This window comes from Thamnophis sirtalis, unplaced genomic scaffold (genome assembly GCF_051295495.1).
Source record: "Thamnophis sirtalis isolate CommonGarterSnake01/CBP01778 unplaced genomic scaffold, rThaSir2_p1.2 scaffold_9, whole genome shotgun sequence".
Lineage (NCBI taxonomy): Eukaryota > Metazoa > Chordata > Lepidosauria > Squamata > Natricidae > Thamnophis > Thamnophis sirtalis.
Genome location: NW_028261389.1, coordinates 54,787,531 through 54,808,306, shown reverse-complemented (window position 1 = coordinate 54,808,306; position 20,776 = coordinate 54,787,531). Strand labels below are relative to the sequence as shown.

The 20,776-nt window shown below is 42.1% G+C and overlaps 1 long non-coding RNA gene across 1 annotated transcript in view; it reads right to left on the bottom strand.

Annotated features, from left to right (window-relative positions):
* Positions 1-20,776, bottom strand: part of LOC148044149 (uncharacterized) — a 219,774-nt gene that overhangs the window by 95,263 nt on the left and 103,735 nt on the right. Inside the window, exon 2 of the long non-coding RNA XR_015697776.1 lies at positions 3,557-3,668. This is a non-coding gene — a long non-coding RNA (uncharacterized LOC148044149). The remainder of the gene's footprint in view (positions 1-3,556; positions 3,669-20,776) is intronic.

Here is a 20,776-nt window from a genome sequence, read left to right as displayed (position 1 = left end):
CTATTCACGGACAGATGTTCTTGGTAGTGGTTGATGCATATTCTAAGTGGGTGGAGGTCGTTCTAATGCCATCGACCACTACCGAGGCTCTCATACAGGCATTGCAATGACTGTTCGTGACCCACGGGTGTCCGGACATTGTGGTGTCTGATAATGGAGCCCAACTAACAGCTACCCCTTTCCAGATGTTCTTGGCTGGGCATGGCATATGTCACGTCCTGGTGGCTCCTTACCACCCCACGATATGTTATGGAGGAGCGAACGGTACAATCCGTTAAGGAATCCCTAGCAAGGTTAGGCCCAAGGTATTGGCAAGCCTGGGTGAATAAGTACCTTTTAGTACAGCACACTCTACCCTGCCCATTGACTAACCATAGCCCCACAGAGTTGTTAATGGGCCGCCGCCTCCGAACCGACCTTGATCGGCTTCACCCAAGTTACTGCGCGGAGAAATCACTGGACATTGCCAACCGCGCCCGGTCATTTCAAGTGGGTGACCTAATATTTGTGCACAATTATGGGGGTGAGCCAAAATGGTTACTGGGACATATTTTGCAACTAACAGGCCCCTGCTCTTACAGGGTCAGTTTGAGCGATGGGCGCATTTGGCGCCACCACATTGATCAGCTGCGAGGGCGGTAGGCCTCAATGCAAGCTGATCCACCACCAGTTGACCCCGTTGAATCCCTGGGTGTTCCGGTTCGTCCCGCAGCCAAATCACATCCTTCTTCCAGCTGTCCTGCCGTTCCGGTGCCGGGTTTACCTGTCAGAGCAGGTTCTGCATCGGGTTTGATAAACAAGGGGTCGGTGCAGTCTCCAGTAATTCCTCGGGAGAATCAGCCTCCAGCAGCTGCCATGGAAGTAAGAAGATCTGGCCAGATGTGCAGGCGGCCTGCATACTTGCAGGATTACGCATGCGCCAGGCTGGTGGAAAGGAGTGTTATGTCTGTGTCCTGAGGACGTGGCCACACACGCTCCAGCCAAGTGGGAGTGGCGCTGGCCAGGGTGGGACATTAGCGGCCGTTGATTGGCTGCCCCACTTGACAGCATGCATATAAATAACTGTCAAGCGGGGAACTTTCCTTTTGCCTTGGTTCTGAAATTGTTGTTAATTGGAAATAAACGGTTGGTTTAAACTACTGCCTCGCCTCAGTCAATACCCCCTCTGAAAATTTAATAGGTCTGAAGTTGACCTTGAAGTTAATCTATGATGATCTGAATGCTGATTACTGGTAGAACGCCTTTTTCTCTTTTGGGCTGGTTAATTGTCTCTTTTGCATTGTCTGTAGATGTTGTTAATGTCTATTGATGGCTGATTTGTCAGAATGCCAGGCTTCTAGAAATTCCCTGGCATTTTTGGACTTGGCCTGGTCTAGGATTGTCACATTTTCCCAATTGAAACTACGGTTAAATCTATCTATATGTTGTAAAATTAAAGAATTTTTGCCGTGTCTTCTGACTGCCAGTTGGTGTTCTTGGATGCGTTCTGCCTGCTTGTCCTACATAGTGGTTGTTGCAATTCTTACATTGTATGTTGTAGATGACTCCTGTTTTTTTCTTCTGGGGTTGCTGGGGATTTTGGTTTGCTTAGGATGTTTTGAAGCAACCACCCACACAGATAGGCAACTGACAGCAAACAGCATTCCATACTAGCACTGATGATGTTACCTAGTTAGCAATGAAACGTCTGCAAGAAAACAAGCAAGCTCTGAGAGCACCAAGGACCCCTCATTTCAACTGCAACCTACAAATATTTCCCTTTATTGATGATTATTTCATTGTTATCAGGCCTTAAGTTACAAACAAAATTCTGCTGTACAATGCAGGAAGAGACTTATTTTATCCCTCACCAAGATCATTTAACAATTAAGTAAAGCTGCTGCAACCTTCTTAGTGATTTCCTAACAAAAAAAGACATGTACCCTGAATGGCAACTAGTCTTTTTTTGTGTTACATTTTAAATCATTTATTATAAATCAATACTATAAAATATTTATTTATGCAATGAGGCAGCACCTGAAGATATGAACCTCTCCTGTTGCAGCTTTCTGAACATGATTGTGGGTAGAGGCAGGGCTGTCTTAACGCATGGGCCTGATGGGCACTTTCCCATGGAACCCACGAGCATAGGGGTCCCACACTAATCTGTGTATGTTAACCCTTCAGTGCACCTTGCATCATATAAATACAGCAACATATTTATTACATTTTACTGCATTTTTAATTAATAATAACATGCAAATATATGTTTCATTTTATCAATCATTTACATTTTTATTCCTGTGAACAGTTGTCATAGGGGCCCCAGTATAATGCTGTTAAGACGGCCCTGGGTAGAGGGTTCAAAATACGGACCTTAAAATGTGAGCCATTATTTTTTTTAAAAAACCAATTTTCCATTATCCTAATTCTGAAAAAGGACTGACTAAAGGTGAAAATGTCACTCTGCATGAATCCCAAGAATTGAGACATATGCTTTGGGTAAAGAATGTCACCATGCTAATCTTACTTCTAAGGAAATGTTAACATGTTCTTTCAGAAAGAAAGGCTGAACATGAACCATTTTTCAATCTGTGCATGGTGCTATATATTTGGGTGTGACAAGTATACCTTCAGGGAGACACCTGGCCTGAGTGTCAGGTCATGTGCTAATTCAGTCAAGTGTGAATTTCCCAGCTAATCAGCCAATCTGGATTCTGACCTCCAAATGGCACATTTTTATCTCTAACCAATTGGGATCAGCTCGTCTCCTTGGGGTTATTATGTTTGTGTGTCTCTCTTACTGTTTTGTGAGAGGATGCAAATCTCTGCATATCTGGGATGCCTTGTTTTTCCAGCACTTAGAATTTAAACTTTTTCCTCACTGTGCACTAATTGTTAAGCCTTTTGTCTTAGCTCCCAAATTCAGGCTAAAGCTAACACCAAGATTTTTCAAACAACTCCTCCTTCCCTAAATTGCTTAGTCCCAGGCAGATTAAAGTAATTTGGAGAAAAAGACATTAAATCTGCAGAAATAATATTAATTTTGTTACTAATTAAATTTTTATTTTTGTTAATTTGTTGGTTACTTGCAGAAAGAAAATCTACCTAAAATCCATTCAGAACTAGACCAGGTTTTTTGTAACAAATTGCATCATAATAATATTTGCAGGAACATAAAATAAGATAAAAAGACAACATAACTCTATACAAATAAGATATAAATTTAAAATCAAATTCAAAATAAAGAATACACAAGCAACCAATTTAAAGGAGAGGGGCTGAAGTAAACTGCAACAATATTTTTCTTGAGGAACACTCTACAATATGCACCAAATTCAAAAGTGGCCAAACTTTTTCTAGGCTCAAGCTTTGTAAGGGACAATACACTTAGGATTCTACCTATGTCCTGCCTTCCAATACTTATAGGCACTTGTAAGCCCCATTTATGTTGGACTAACTTTATTACTAGATTCTCTATCTCAAATACAAAGCAATTCGTAATATTTTAATGCTTGCTAAAAATATTCATTCTAATGCTTACATCTCTTTTAGGTTTTCTTTCTGAAACACTTACATCTCTTTATGGTATCTTCATTTTCATTTTTTTCTTGCTACAATTCCTTCTGTAAGAAACAGTTCACTCTCCGTTTAAGTAATGACGTCACTTCAGACACATTGAGATATATCTGCATGATCAAGAAAAAACAAATATTTAAAATTAATACTCTATGCCCAACTGAAGTATTTCTATGGAGTTTCTACATGATTACAAAATTCACAACATTACAAGAATTGTATGTATATTTAGATATCATATTAAATATTTTCATATTTAATATATACCATATATTTTTACTATAAACTGCCCAGAGAAATGTTTGTTATTGTGAAATATATAAGACACTGTAAATAAATAATGGAACTATGAAGGACACAGGCATTCCCTCCGGTGTGAAGGATATTTTAAAAGTTATTTACATTTATTACAAGTAGAACATCACTTCCTTCTCTCCAGGAGTTTAAATCCCAACTTCATTTGAATATGGTATGAAAGCACCATTAAGTCAGTTATTTTGGAAAGCATATTCTGTAACCTACTTCAGTGTCAGAACACAATGAGTAGAATCCCAACTAAAACACTACATAATAGACCAGGCAATAAAGACAAAAGATGTCTATAATCAGTTCTAAAATGACAGAACTGACATTTCTAGTTCTTTTTTTTTAAGGTAGTGTTTTTTAACAAAATAAATCAAAACAGAACAGAATAGAATTCTTTATTGGCAAGGTGTGATTGGGCACACAAGGAAATTGTCTTTGGTGCATATGCTTTCAGTGTACATAAAAGGAAAACAAGAAAAAAAAACTACATTAATCAAGAATCATAAGATACAACACTTAGTGACAGTCATAGATTACTAATAAGCAATCAAATCATACTAGGAAACAAAGAGAACAATATAAAACGTAAAAATGCAAGCAACATGGTTGTAGTCATAAGTGGGAGGAGATAGGTTATAGGAAGGATGAGAAGAAGAATAGTAACACAGTCTTAGTTTGACAGTGTTGTGGGAATTAGTTGTTTACCAGAATGATAGCATTTGGGGGAAACTGTCCTTGGGTCTAGTTGTTCTGGTGTGCAGTGCCCTATAGCATAGTTTTGAGGGTAGAAGTTGAAACAATTAATGTCTAGAATGTGAGGGGTCTGTAAATATTTTCTCAGCCCTCTTTTTGACTCGTGCAGTATACAGATCCTCAATGGAAGGCAGGTTGGTAGCAATTATTTTTTCTGCAGTTGTTTTAATTATCCTCTGAACTCTGTGTCTGTCTTGTTTGGTTGCAGGGCCAAACCAGACAGTTATAGAGGCACAGATGTATTGTACTGACATCCTTCAGTCTCGAAAATCGATGATATTGTTCTCTGAAAGAGGTCCTAAAACAGCATCTGGTCAATTCGAAAGTGGCAACCCCTTCCACATTGAGGGCGCATTCATTCTGTCCCCTGCCCAGCCCCCAGATTTCACTGGTTCTGGGACTGCCTCTTTGCCTCACTCTGCCGAACAAGTGTCTCTTCAAATTGGAGAAGGCCATGTTGTATTTTTAGCCTCCAAGCTGAACGATCAGAGGTTAAGGTTCCCAGCTGTTAATGTCCATTCCCAAGGCCTTTAGATCCCTCTTACAGATATCCTTATATCGTAGCTGTGGTCTCCCTCTGGGGTGCTTTCCCTACACTAATTCTCCATACAGGAGAACTTTCGGAATCCGACCATCAGCCATTCTCACTACATGCCCAAGCCAGCATAGACTTCACTGTTTCAATAGTGTATACATGCTAGAAATTCCAGCACGTTCCAAGACTGCGCTATTTGGAACTTTGTCATACCAGGGTGATACCACAAATACGTCGGAGACAACGCATATGAAAGGCGTTCAACTTCCTCTCCTGCCATGCATAGAGGGTCCAAGACTCACTGCAGCACAAGAGTGTGCTCAGTACGTAGGCTCTATAGACTGGGACCTTTGTATGTTCCATCAGCTTTTTATTCAGCCACACTCTCTTTGTGAGTCTGGAAAATGTGGTGGCCGCTTTACAAATACATTTATTCAGCTCAGTATCTTAAGAGAGAGTGTCAGTGATAGTTGAGCCAAGATACACAAAAGTCATGGACAACCTTCAGTTCTTGTGCAGAGATTGTAATACAGGGAAGTAAATCCACGTCCTGACCCATGATTTGTGTTTTTTTCAGGCTGCTTGTTAGTCCAAAGTCTTGGCAGGCCTTGCTAAAACAGTCCATAAGTTGTTGAAGGTCTTCAGCAGAGTGAGCAGTAATGGGAGCATCGTCAGCGAAGAGGAAATCCCGTAAGCATTTCAGCTTTGCTGAAAGTGAGACTTTGCTCTCAATCTAGAGAGATTAAAGAGTTTTCCATCTAATCTGAACCAAGTCCGACAGTTATAGAGGTGCAGATGACAGATACTGTTCTGTCTAGTATTGTAAGAGGGGGTAGTATAGGAGGGCTTCTCCTAAAATCTACCACCATTGTTGTAGATTGTTTCGGTTGCATCACACAGCTAGTTGTTCAACTTCCCGTCTGATGCAGATTCGTTGTTGTCTCAAACGAGACCAATCACTGTTGTATCATCTGCAAACTTCAGTACTTTAACAGAGGAATCTTTTGAATGAATGCTTTAAAAGTTAAATGAGTGCCTTAAATGTTACGTGTTCCTTCCTGAGTTTTGCAATTGGAAGAATTAGGAGGCAAAACACTTGTTTGTTGTTGTTTTAATTGTTTTAATTATATCCAAACCAAGCCTGAAAATGTAGATAACACCTAAATGTTACTACTGCCCTTATTCCTACAGCCTCCAGGTTGAAAGCTATTTCTTGCTTTTGCTCTAAGTCACTAATCAATCATGTTCTTTCTTAGACCTAAAAAAATAAAATGAGAATATCCAACTAATATAATGACAATGGCAGGGCAGACAAAATGGTTCAGCACCTTCTGCTACCTTCTACTAGAATAAAACGTATAGTTATATAAATATAGAAAACTTATTACAATGATTTTTAACCCATGATTTTTAATTTTATGATTGTTTTATATCACAATTCCCACTAATATTAAACTCCAACATTTCCTTCTTTCTCAAAAAAGTAATGAAATTTTTGGGTATTAAAAATATTCATTTTCCTAGTAACAACAGAAATATATTTTCCAAAGATCCCGTAAGGGCTCCTCTCCTAGCTTAAGAAAGTAAAGACTCTTGAAACAGAGTACAAAAGGAACTTTTTATTAAGTAGAATGGAAACCATTAAGTTCAAAGCAATGTCTTAGGCCAGTGATGGCGAACCTATGGCACGCGTGCCACAGGTGGCACATGGAGCCATTTGTCAGGGCATGCGAGGCGCTGCCCTGTCAGCTGACCAGCACGCATGTGTGCGCTGGCCAGCTGAGTTCACCCTTTTTTAAAGCCATTTTTCACCCTCCCCAGGCTCCAGAGGCTTTATAGGAGCCTGGGGAAGGCGAAAAAAGCCTCCCCCCCCCCAAGGCCCTCCAGAGGCTTCATGAGCTTCCCTGAAGTCTCCGGAGCACAAAAAAACAGCCCTATGGGCAAACCGGAAGGGCTTCCAGGGGGGCGGGAGAGGCTGTTTTTGCCCTCCCCAGGCTCCTATAAAGCCTCTGGAGCCTGGGTAGGGCGAAAAAAGCATGCAAAAAAATGGGGGGAGAACCTGTAGTGCACGCATGCACATTTGGGGGATCACATATTGCATTATGGGTGTGGCACGCCACTGTGAGTCCAGATGCTCCAGTGACCCCTGGCTGAGAGAGACCCTATCTGAGGGAATCCTCCAGGGTCGTGACACTGACAGATTGACCAGGTCTGTGTACCAGGGGCATCTGGACCAGTGGGGAGAGACAAGGAGAACCTTCACCCTCTCCACAAGCACCTTTCTGATGACCCTTGGGAGGAGGGGCAGGGGAAGAAAGGCATACAGGAACCCCTGAGGCCAAGAGCTGCGGAGAACATTGACACCTTCTGCCCCTGGTCTCCAGAACCTGTAGAAAAATTTCAGTATGTTAGAGTTCTGTGGGCTGGCTGAACCTCTGCAATAGATGCTGGAAGAAGTCCAGATGGAGTCATCTGGTTGATCTGCTCAGCCAGTCTTCTTGGATGTTGGCTGTCCTGGAAATGTGTTCCACTCTTATGGAAAGGAGAGTCTGCTCCACCCAGAGCCCCAGCAACTTTGTTTCACACATGAGGGCCCTGGAACGAGTGTCCCCCTTGCACTCATGTGTGCCTTTGTGGCCACGTTGTCTGTCAACAAGAGTATGTGTTGGCCTACTACCTTGTCCTGGAGCCTCCGGAGGGCCAGATAAGAAGCTCTGAGTTCCAGCCAGTTGATGTTGTTCTCCAGCTCCTCCTGTGACCACCAGTCCTGAGCTAGACAAGATTGGGTGTGGGTGCCCCAGCTGAAGAGGCTGGCATCTGATGGGATGGTTACTCTGTACCATGTAGGCATCCCTTCTTCACAGCCTGGGAGGTCCACCAAAGCAGGGAGCGGAGGACCATTGGTGGTACTCCAACTGGGCAGTTGGAGCTGCTCCTGCCAGATCTCTGATGTGGTAACAGGAACCATTGTAATATCCTGCCGTACAAGCCCACTCAAGGGACGACCACGAGGCACAAAATCATTTTCCCCAAGAGTTGGGAAAGAAGAAGCGATGGCACCAACCTCAGTGCTCGCACCTGATGCATCAACGACCGTATGCTCAAGTGATGTTCGGGAGAGAGGAAGACTTTGCTGGATATTGTGTCTATGATTGCTCCTAGGTGGAGCAGCTTAGTAGATGGTGTGAGTGTGCTCTTCTCCCAGTTCATGGAGAATCCATGTCATTGGAGGGATTGGAGAGTGATGCATAAATATTGCCGTGTTTGTCAAATGCTGGACGACTGAATGAGGATGTCGTCCAGATAGCACTGTATTCTCATGGGTCTCGACCTGAGATCCATGGCTACTGCTGCTAGAAGCTTGGTGAAGGTCCTGGGGGCCGATGAGAGGCCAAAGGGCAGCGCCTTGTATTGAAAATGGTGCCCTGCGTAACAAAACCTCAGGAACCTTCTGTGTGATGGGTGGATGGGAACATGAAGATATGATTCCTTAAGATCTACAGATGTTAGATCTCCTTCCCAGATCCAGTCCAAGATGGATTGAAGAGACTGCATCTTGAAGCACTTGTACGCCAGATGGATGTTGAGCTTCTACAGATCTAGAATAGCTCTCCACCACCACCACCGTACTCTTTGACACTAAGAAGAGGATAGAGTAAAATCCTAAACTCTCTTGCCCTGATGGAACTGGTTCTATAGACCTGATTAATAAGAGAAGTTGTACCTCGGTCTCTAGACGTTCTCTTTTTGACTGGAAAGTGGGAGAGGGACACTGAATAAACTGGCTGAGGGGCCTGGAAATGAACTCTAGAGTGAGACCCAACTTTATTGTCTGTAGGACCCCAGCGTCCATGATCGTTATCTCCCATTGGTTGGCAAAAAGTTGTAACCTGCAGCCAATGGGAGGGATGTGACTGGAGTAACTTGTTCCTTGAAAGGGCCTTCGGGAGTAGGACTGCTGCCTGCCCTGCTGACTGCCTATCCTAAGGGCGGTCACCTCCCTGGAAGTACTGGCACTGGAAATGGGAAGTGCGGAAGCCTGAGTCCATGGCACGAAAGGACTGTCGACAAAAATAAGGCGAGGGGTGTACTTTCCGCTTGCCTGGAGGAGAGGGGCAGAACCTTCTTCTTATCCTTGTCCTAGTGATTTGGATCTCATGTTCGCCTGCCAGTGATGGAGCCATGAGACGGCGTGAGGTTTTGTTAGAAGCTAAGGCCCTAGTGATGCAAATTTAGCTGTGTTAAGGGTAGAGTCTGTGGAGTATTCGGTGGCAGGATCGGAGAGGCTCTGCCAGCCACACAGTGGCTGGGTTGCTCCACCCAACCCTTTTAAGTTCACCTGTGACCACTCCATTCTATTGGAGAATTCAAGATGGAAATAACTATTGACTAATTGCCTTATCTGAAGAAAGATTTGGCTCATGTCTGCTAGGCTCGACTGAGAAGAAAGAACTGAGGAGGTCAAGCAGAGGAGGGGTGGCCAAAGCTTTCTTCTCAGTTTCTAGGCAACCAGACAGAAGTTAACCCATTCTTGGATTCTCCAACAATGTACAGGAGAATTTACAGTATTATTAAGTCTGAGGCTTAATAATATTGTATTATTATAAATTCAGAACTAGATGGGATCTTGAAATATTATTTAGCGTTGTGTTGCTACACTATTGTAATGCCACATGCATTTATTCCCCTGCCATTCCTAGAATTTTTCACAAATGATTAGTTTATAGTGTACTACCAATTAAATAAATCTACCCAAATTAATTCCTTAGAAAATTATATTTATGAATGAAGAACTGAAGTTTTCTTCCTTGCACATTAGTTTAAGACTATTTTGTTAAATAATCAATTCATTGACAATTATGCATTCTACATCTTTCAGTTTACCACTCATGGTAGAAGAAGTCTAACATGGGCAACTTAGTTCAAAAAACTATTACCAGAAAAAAGGCCAACTCTAAGGATAATTTCATTGTTTACATTCAAGATAATTTTGCCTGCAAACAGTTTAGAATCCAATAGTTAAATCCTATTTCTTTATAACTTCATTTCTTGGTATCTTTAACCTAATTTATCTTCATCATAATGATAACTTTAACATACATACTGGTCAATGTTTAAGCTTTGAGGGATTTCTTGCTCAGTGCCTTTGAAAACACACACCAGGTATTCTAATATTTCTATATGGTGTTCAACACACATCCTTTCACTTTTATCTCCACAGTACCAGCAATGCTTTTGTTGTACTTTACGATATGCACAGATCAATGTATATTCCTTCAGGGAAACCTTTTGAACTTCTCAAAAAATAACTGATTGACATCAGGAACAAATACCATTGCTGTCATAGAATAGAATATCATTTATAGAAAAATCCACATTAATTAATTCTCTTTATGCCTAGTAGGTATATCAAAAGGCTGGAACAGATCACTCATGAGATACCATATAACTAATGTATGGATAAAACACTTTGGTGTGTTAGTGAATTTAAAGTTCTTGTTTGGAGTATTAGTTAATGGGAAGAAACCCCCTTTTTAAAAAATCCACTTTAATCTGCATATATATTTCAAAGTTTCAAATATCTTAGTCTCATTTAAAACCTACTGAGCCTTGTGCAGCAGTTAGAGAAAAAATATGATCTTGCACATACAGTACATAGGCATACATGGCACACCTACAAGAACCTTATTTTTAAAAGTTTATTTCTAGTTTTGTGCATTATCCTAGGCAAAGATATTCTTAGATTAATGCTCAGATGCTGACAGGTGCACCATGGATGCCCATGGGTACTCCACATCCGTTTCCCACCAAATCCAGGTCATTGCACAGTCCTCAAATCAAACCTGAATCTTAACTGAATTCTACTAGATAGCATTTTACAGAACACTTGCTGTGCCACATTTAGTTAAAAGCAATTAAAAAAAACAGGTTGCATCCTTTTAACCTATTTTAATATTAAGAAAGAAATGCAGAATAGAAATCTAGATAACTGAAAGTGTTTCTTGCCTTAGCAGTGTGAAATTGAAATGTAATAAAAAATACTTATTATCAGTGTAGCCCTGAAATGTCACTTTTTATTTTACATCCACCTTGATTTTGATAAATCAAAATGCATCAATTTGGTATTTTAAAAAACTGCATGAAATTTGTACATATAGTCTTCTGATGTACAATTCAGTTTTAATTTTTAATAGCTTCAGTTTTATATAAAATAGAAAGAATATGTAAAATGTGAGATGCAATTTATGTTACATACAAACACACACACAAACACACAGACACACAATTGTAAGACCACCTAACACCATATTGACCATTTGTAGGTTTGTTAATTTTCCACTATCATTTTGGATAAAAACCATAGCACCATTTTAAAGTTCTCTGAATATGTTCTACAGTTGTGTTTAACATATTTCATTGAACATGTTTGTTACCCTAGCTCCATCTCTGTTAACTGTTTTCTTTTTTCCTGAGATAGAAATGATTAAAAATTAAAATGGAACAATTTTCTAGATACCCTGTACATTAGCAAGCAATTATAACCATACAATACTGTTCATATATTATTTTCAAGAATTTACACATTCTGTGTGGATTTTCCTGCAATGTAATTCTTCTTCAAATGTAGTTTTCAAATACATTTGAGTATATAACCATATTTTTGGAGTATAAGATGCACCCTTTCCCCCCAAAAAATAGGGTGAAAATCTGGGTGCATCTTATACACTGAATAACTCCACCCCTTCATAAAAATGGACATGAAGAGGGTTTGGGAGGCCTGCAAAGTGCTCCTGGAGGCTGGGGACGGCAAAAACGAGCATAAAATGGGCCATTTGTTCCTTGTTTTTGTTGTCCCCCCCCCAGCCCCCAGGAGCACTCTACAAGCCTCCTAAAGGCTATGCATGCCCCTTTTGGGGCAAAAAACGGGCCCGTTTTTGTGAAAAACAGGCTGTTTTTTCCTCATTTTTGCCCCCTCCCCAGCTCCCAGGAGCACTTTGCAGACCTCTCAAACTCTCTGTATGCCCCATTTTTCATAAAAAATGAAATGTGCAGAGGGTTTGAGAGGTCTGCAGAGTACAAACACTTTTTTTAAATTTACCTCTTCAAAATCTTGGTGAGTCTTGTACTCCGGTGCATCTTATACTCCGAAAAATATGGTAGTTAAGAAGACAAAAATATAGACATACTCTTTGAATTTAGTTTGATTTCTGATTAATGCATTGATATTAGCATGAAGTAGCAATCAAAGATGAATTGGGCTAGTAACTTGCTAGTAATGTGCCCTCCAAATATTAGGTTAACCAATATTACAAGTGACAAATTTTCAAACAAGTGTCTACGTACAGGTAACCCAATTCTAGTTTAAAAAAGGAAGGTGAACTTTAACAGGCAATTCATAACAGATTTCTCAAATAATTTAATGGAATAACTTCACAGTGTTAAGTGTTAAGAGCAATCACAGAAAGGAACAGCAAACAAGAAGTTTTAGTCCTGTTGTATTAAATAACCTATACCATCAATAAGAGAGATGTTTGCATTACTTGGGGAAGGGGAGGAATGTTTGGATATACAGAAAGTAAATAAATAAATTAATATAACAATTGTTTGTTACAGCTTATACATAAATGAGAAATACAGGACATTAAAGAGGTAAAAGTTTTTAAATACCACTTGAGAAATGGCATTCCAATATTCTAATTAGGGGGGGGGTTGTTGTTGCTTTTGGCTTGGGGCTGGGCTGCTTGTGGAAATGTCTCTCTACACATCTGTGAGCTCTGGCATGAGAAGTATTTTTCCATTGCCCTTGTAGATGTGACAGGGCCCGAGTTCATATCTAGAGTTATACAAGGCTACTAAAGCAAAGATTAAAGACAAGACTAAAGATTACTTTACCCTCTTTCCAAAGACCTTTTAATTCCATCAGCAACTGAAAGAAAAGAAAAGAAAAGAAAAGAAATGGATGAAGGAGTGAAACTGACTAGAAATGGCAGACCTATGTATGTCAAAGGTTCCCAAACTTCATCCATTCATGGCACCCTTAATGTTAGAAAGATGGGGAAAATATTTTCTTGCAGAACCCAATTTTGTAAATATTGAAAACATTCTGAAATACTCCTGGCTGATCGCCATAATGCCCTGGGTACTCTGCTTAAAGAACTGTTGTGAGAATGGGCATTGGCATCCTTCTGCGACGACTGCGGGAGGTGGGGGTGGGAGGCGCTGTTTTACAGTGGTTCTCCTCTTACCTCTCGGACAGGTCGCAGTCGGTGTTAGTTGGGGGGCAGAGATCGACCCCTAGGCCCCTAACGTATGGGGTGCCGCAGGGTTCGGTCCTGTCCCCCCTTCTTTTCAACATCTACATGAAACTGCTGGGTGAGATCATTCGACGGCACGGGATAAAATACCACCAGTATGCGGACGATACTCAGTTGTATCTGTCCGCCCCGTGCCAACTCAACGAAGCGATGGATGTGATGAGCCAGGGTCTTGAGGCTGTTAAAGACTGGATGGGGGTCAACAAACTTGTGCTCAATCCAGAAAAGACCGAGTGGCTGTTGTGTTTCCCTCCCACGAATTGGCCAAGTGTTCCATCTCTCAGGCTGGGGGGTCAAACTGTACGCCCCTCAGACAGGGTTCGCAACTTGGGAGTCCTCCTGGACCCACAGCTGACCTTTGAACATCACTTGTCAGCTGTGACCAGGGGGGCATTTGCCCAGGTTCGCCTGGTGCACCAGTTGCGTCCCTACCTGAACCGGGAGGCTCTCACAACAGTCACTCGTGCCCTTGTGACCTCTAGGCTGGAATACTGCAATGTGCTCTACATGGGGCTGCCCTTGAAGAGCATTCGGCGACTTCAGCTAGTCCAGAATGCGGCCGCGCGAGCGATCGTGGGTGCACCTCGCCTCACCCAAGTAACACCTATCCTCCGCGAGCTGCACTGGCTGCCTGTTGATCTCCGGGTGCGATTCAAGGTGCTACTTATCACCTATAAAGCCCTTCATGGTATTGGACCTGGGTACTTGAGAGACCGCCTACTGCCAATTACCTCCACTAGACCGATACGATCACATAGATTAGGCCTCCTCCGAATTCCATCATCTAGCCAGTGTAGACTGGCAACTACCCGGAGGAGAGCCTTCTGGGTGGCTGCTCCGACCCTCTGGAACGAACTCCCCATGGAGATTCGGACCCTCACCACCCTCCAGTCCTTCCGCGCCGCCCTAAAGATCTGGCTGTCCCGGCTGGCCTGGGGTTAAGATTCTAACCCCACTCGAATTGTGTGACTGTTGCGTTTTTAATAATGATGTATTGTCTGTATGTTAGAAATTGTTTGTCCTCCCCCCCCTTTTTTGAACTGTGAGCCGCCCTGAGTCCCCCCAGGGAAAAGGGCGGCATACAAATAAAGGGAAATACAAATACAAATACTTGAGACGCCCTTTGTCTGGGAAGGTGGAGACAGTATCCATGCATGGGTTATACTCGTATACTATCCAATAGGACTGAGTCCGCCATCTTTAAGATACACCTCTTCCTGCAGCTCCACCCAGCTTTTTGACGAAGATGAAGGCGATAGCAGACGAACATGTGACACAGAATACACATGAAACTATCTCTCCCACTGACACCGGACCGGACAAAAGAAAAGACAAGGCGGGGCTGGATGCTATCTCCACCTTCCCAGAGAAAGGGCATCTCAGGTAAGCCAACACCCATTCTCCAAGGTTGGTGGAAACAGCATCCATGCATGGGACATACCAAAGCTGTCCCTGGTTAAGGGTGGGTTGATGTCCAGGCCGGACAACTCCAACTTGCTGCAACCTGCTGTAACACCCACCTACCAAAAATCACTTTGATCGATGCATATTGGTCAATCTTATAATGACGAATAAAGGGAGATGGCGAGGTCCATGTGGCAGCCTGCACACCTCAAGAGGGGTCTGGGTTGTCCACGTCACCAAAGTTGTGCTTCGGGTAGAGTGTGTGGTGAAATGGGTGGGAGGGACCGGAGATTGTAAGGTATATGCTTTTTGGATACACACCCGGACCCATTATCCCAAGAGAGGGGACGACGCATTGTGGCTTAACAAGTCCGGTTAGAATGTGATAAATAGTGCCTCAGTGCGCTGAAAGGATAAGGTTCGACGAATATAGAAGTGCAGAAACCACCTAATCAGGGGGTTGGTATGCTAGAGATGTGGAGGACCCACAACACAGAACTGACGAAAGGGCTGCTACCTGTCTCCTGAGTGCATTAGGTGATAGCCCGGCATCTAGAGCCCCTTGTAAAAACTCCAAAATTCTGTGGAATAAGGGTCTTAGAAGGTAGGATGTCCCTGGGATGGCACCAATGACAGAAGGCCTTCCATGCGGAATCGTATATGTGATTTGTTGAGTCTAGCCTGAAGGCCTGAATAGTCCCAATGACTGTGGGGGGGACAGGCCTTTTGATGTTATAGTGCGCCGCTCAGCCTCCATGTGGTCAGCTTGATCAATTGGGGGGTCTGGATGTGTTGAGAACCCTTGAGTCAGGGATGAGGAGTGGGCAGGGAGATACCACGGGGGAGCCATTGAGAGCCTTGAGATTCTCAAATCAGGAGTGACGCGGCCAAAAGGGTGCCAGGAATATGAGTTCCGACTGTTCTTGCAGCATCTTTTGAATGACCCGCTGAATCAGGGGATGTGGAAGGAAGGCATAAAGGAGCTCCCTGGGCCATGGGTAATGGAGAGCATCCACTCCCTCTGCCCCCGGGGTCGCGTACTTTGCGAAGAACCATGGAACCTTCCTGTTGTTTTTGGTGACAAATAGATTGTGAGCATGCAAAGCGGCTGACCAGGGACCTGAACAACTGAGGGTGTAGGGTTCATTCTGACTGGTCTAGTTGTGTTTGGCTTAGCCAATCTGTTGTATTGGCCTTGCCTGAAATGGCCTGCAGCGACAGGAGATTCATCTCTGCCCAGAGACTTAGGTGCCTGGTTTCCTGCATCAGGTTCTTGGAGCGTGTCCCCCACTTCCGATTGACATGAGCCTTGGCTGTTATGTTGTCCATGAGGACCAGGACATGTCTGTTGAGAACCGCATCCCACAGGTGGAGGAGGCCCAGTCGAATTGCCCAAAGCTCCAACCAGTTGATGGTATGGCATTGCTCCATCTGCGACCAAAGTCCCTGAGCCACCTCTGATCCCAGATGGGTGACCCACCCAGACAGGCTGACATCAGTGGTGATCGTCATCCAATGGGAGTCCTGGAAGAGGAAACCCTTCTTGAGGGCCAGCGAGGCTCACCACACTAGGGATTTCAGGACCTCTGAAGGGATGCGGATTGGCGCAGTTGAACAGCTGGTATCGTTCTTCTGGTGTGGCAAAAGAAGCCACTGAAGAGGCCTGCTGTGGAGTCTGGCCCATGGGTCTATTGAGAAGCAAGACATCATCTTGCCCAGGAATTGAGAGAGAACAATCAGCTGGGCTCGCTGGTGTGACCTGACCTGCTGTACTAGGGTCTGCAGACTGATCTGACACTCTTTGGAAAGGTAGACCCTGCCCTGCCCTGTGTTTATCACAGCCCCTAGATGGAGCAGATGTGTGGTCAGGACCAGATGGGTTTTCCCCAGGTTGATGGAAAACCCGTAGTCTCTCTTAAGTGTCATTTCCAAGTCTCATACTGTCTTGCCAGGGGACCTGGACAACAAGATGTCATCCAGGTAACACAAGATTCTGATCAGTTGTGCTCACAGATGGGCCACGAGAACCACCAGGACCTTGGTAAATACCCTCGGTACTGATGAGAGGCCAAAGGGGAGTGCCTGATATTGGAAATGTCTCCCCCATTAGCAGAACCAAAGGAATGTGGTCTGGATGGATGGGGACATGGAGGTAGGCCTCAGTGAGGTCTACTGAGGTGAGGTAGTCGTCCCTCCGAACGCCTTCCAAGATGGTCAGAAGGGAATGCATCTTGAACCGTTAATGGACAATATGACGGTTCAAAGACTTCAGGTGTTGCGCTCCAACACCTTGGGCATGATGAACAGAATGGAGTAAAATCCCTGTCCCCACTGACCCTCTGGTAAGGAATTGAATGGCCTGAATCAATAGCAAGCGCTGGATGGCCTGGTCCACGAGGTGTCTCTTTCCCCAGTCCTGGGGGACAGGGAGTCGGGAGTAGGAGAAAAACTCTAGGGTGAGGCTGAATTTCACCATCTCCCTTATCCAGGTGTCCCTGGTGACTTCCTCCCACTAGTTGGCAAAGAAAGCCAATCGGCTGTCCACCTTGGACTTTAGGAATTGAATTTCACACATGTTAAACTTGCCAAGTTTGAGAACACAAACGACTTTCAAGATGATAACCAACACTTTGAAGCATACTGGTAGCCAATACATATTGCAGAGTAGAAGTGATACATCTGCCAAATCTCTTGCACCCATAACTGTCTGCCTCGCTGCGTTTTGTATCATCTGAAGCCTTTGAATACTCTTTGGGGGCAGCCTCATGTAGAGCACACTGCAGTAATCCATTTAAGAGATAATCCTTCAAAGTTATGACAGCAATGAAAGAGGACAACTTGGGACTGCTCTTTGAAGTTCCAAACATCATAGCATCCCCAGTCACATGATCATGATTCAGTACCTGGCAAATGGCTCACAATTATGCAAATACAATTATGCAATTATGCAAATATAATGCAAATAATTCAATAAGAATTATTTTGTTACGTTTGTCTTGTCTAAACATTTATTTCAATGCCATTATTTTTCTTTTCCTCTTGCAAAATATATTAGAGAAAAATCTTTAAGGAAAAACACCTTATCTGCATTTCTTTTGCAATTCAGCACAGTGAATATTATTACCTAAATGTTTCCATTCAGTGTTAAATATGTAATTAGCTTTAGTTCCTAGACTTGACATTATTGCTTTGGTTCTATTTAAAACTACTTGTAACATGGTTCCTATTTCAAGTAAGCTAGGCTAAATCTTGACCAGATAAATTAGCAAATAATGCAATAAAAGAACTTTATCCTCCAAAGCTTCAAGTTGCTGCTAAATGCGATTTCTTTGAAATGCAGATCAGTTGAACTAGATTAATGATTTTTAGCTCCTGTCAACATCATAACAAAATACAAATACAATTGTTCACTGGTCTTATCTTCATGCTTCCATCTGTTTCCTTGTTATTTACTTTCCCTGATTTACTATGTAGATCTAAATAAGGCACATCAAGAAGAGCTTACAACACAATGGTTTTTTAAGCTCTACATCAAGGTATTTGAAACTGAAGCCCTGAAAGGGCTGCCATCAAAGACATATCTTCCATGTCAGAGAAAGTTTGATATTTAATACTGCTGTGAAAAGAAAAGGCTACAAATCAGAATAGGCCATGAAAGAAAATGTCTGCACATCTTGATGAGATTAATACCTATCAGAAGTAATAACCAATAAAATATTTCTAAGTCATTTAACAGTTACATTTCCAACTTTGCATAAATAATGTTATGTGTCATTCTATCAATAAATTGATAAAGTTAAACAGTTAAGATAACACACATCACAGACATAAAATTATAACGAATTAGCATCATAGTAACACTATTCAACCTACCCCAACAAAGTGTCCAAATGCACCACAAATTAACATGCACCACAAATAGATATTAGAAGTAAACATGACTTACTTCAGTATGCTCCCTACTTTCTCAATACATTTTAGAACTAGTAATTTAAAGGATTGGGAACACAATATGTAGTCTTTTCCAGTAAATTGTCAAAGAATACAAGCCGAGCTGTGCTTTGACCATTTTTTACTTAAGTATTAAAGTTTATAAACAAATCACACACTTTCACCACCACTCCTTTCCTTAAAAAAATCATTTCAATCATTTATGCGCTTCTATAATCCCACAAGCAAGTTCTGTTCTACAGATCAATCAACTCCAAACCAAAGTAGACATGTTACAGCTCTTGTGCCTGGGAATCATGCTAGAGGCTCACCAGATGATGAAAACTTAAGTATGCTGTGTATGGCTGGCCCACATGGCATTCATTAGCTTCTGGGCATGTCAAACTTCACAACTATCCTACAGTCAATGACAGCAAACACCTTCCCTTTTCTTCTTGCTCCCAAACACATACTTGACTTTCTAGCCTTCTTCCAGATTACACGCACTCTTCCAGAAACGAAGTCCCAGCAAAGAAACAGATAAGTCCCATGGCTATATGCTACAGAAACCACAGCTCTTAAAAATGAACTTTTCATTATGATATATGCTTCTTACCATCACAAGAGACCACTACTTTAAATAAATGACATATCAACATAATCAACTTATGTAAAATCCAATGTTGCAGCAAATTTGACTACACTTGACCAAAAGGATGCAAAAAAATTGATAAGCAACAGCCATCTCTTAGGTATTGTTGCTGTGATGGCTTTTTGATTACAAAGACCAAACTGAATTTAAAGGTGGTCACCCTTTTTATAACTTAGTTATCATGACATCCTCATCTATATGTTAAATTTCCAGAATTAGAAATAAATAAATAATAATAATAATAATAATAATAGTAACAACAACAACAACAACAACAACAACTTAGGCATTCTGCAGTTGGATAACATCAAGCATGGAGAAGTAAAAACTATTGTCAGGCGAGAGTACACCAACAGAGTTAGGAAAATTTTGAAATCTAAATTGAATGGTGGAAATACAATCAAGGCCATAAATACCTGGGCAATACCAGTTATAAGATACACAGCTGGTATAGTTAACTGGACACAAGCTGATTTGGACCTTTTGGACCGAAAAACCAGGAAACTAATGACAATGCACTACAGTTTACATCCACGTGGTGATACTGATAGACTATATCTGCCCCGAAAATCAGGTGGCAGAGGATTATTACAAGTGAAGCAAACAGTTGAAGAAGAAAAACATGCACTGGCTGATTATTTAAAAGAAAGTCAAGAAAATCTATTAATTGAAGTAAAGAACAAAAATCTACTGAAGGCCCAACAGACGAAACAAGAATACAGAAAAGATGTGATAAAATCAAGAATGGAGAGTTGGCAGAACAAAGCACTGCATGGCCAATTTCTGGAAAAAATAAAAGATAAAGTGGACAGTGAACAAACTTGGTTATGGTTAACAACAGGTACATTAAAGAAAGAAACAGAGTCACTAATCCTGGCTGCGCAAGAACAAGCTATCCACACAAATGCCATTAAGGCCAAAATCGAAAAATCCTCTGATGATGCCAAATGCAGACTTTGCAAAGAAGCTGATGAAACTGTTGATCACATACTCAGCTGCTGTAAAAAAATCGTGCAGACTGATTATAAATTGCGGCACAATTCAGTAGCACAAATGATCCATTGGAATTTGTGCAAAAATTATAATATTAAAACAGCAACAAACTGGTGGGTGTGGCACGACAAAACCGCGCTCGTCAAAATAGCGGTGATAAAACCGCATTGCTAAAGCCGCGACGTCATCACCGCGCATCATCACTGCCGCGACAACAGCGCAGAAGGGCGCTTTAAAACAGCGCAGCGGCAGAAAGCCGATTTAAATTAAGGTAAGGGTTAGGATTAGGTTTAGGGGTTTGCTTTAGGGTTAGGTTTAGGTTTAGGTTTA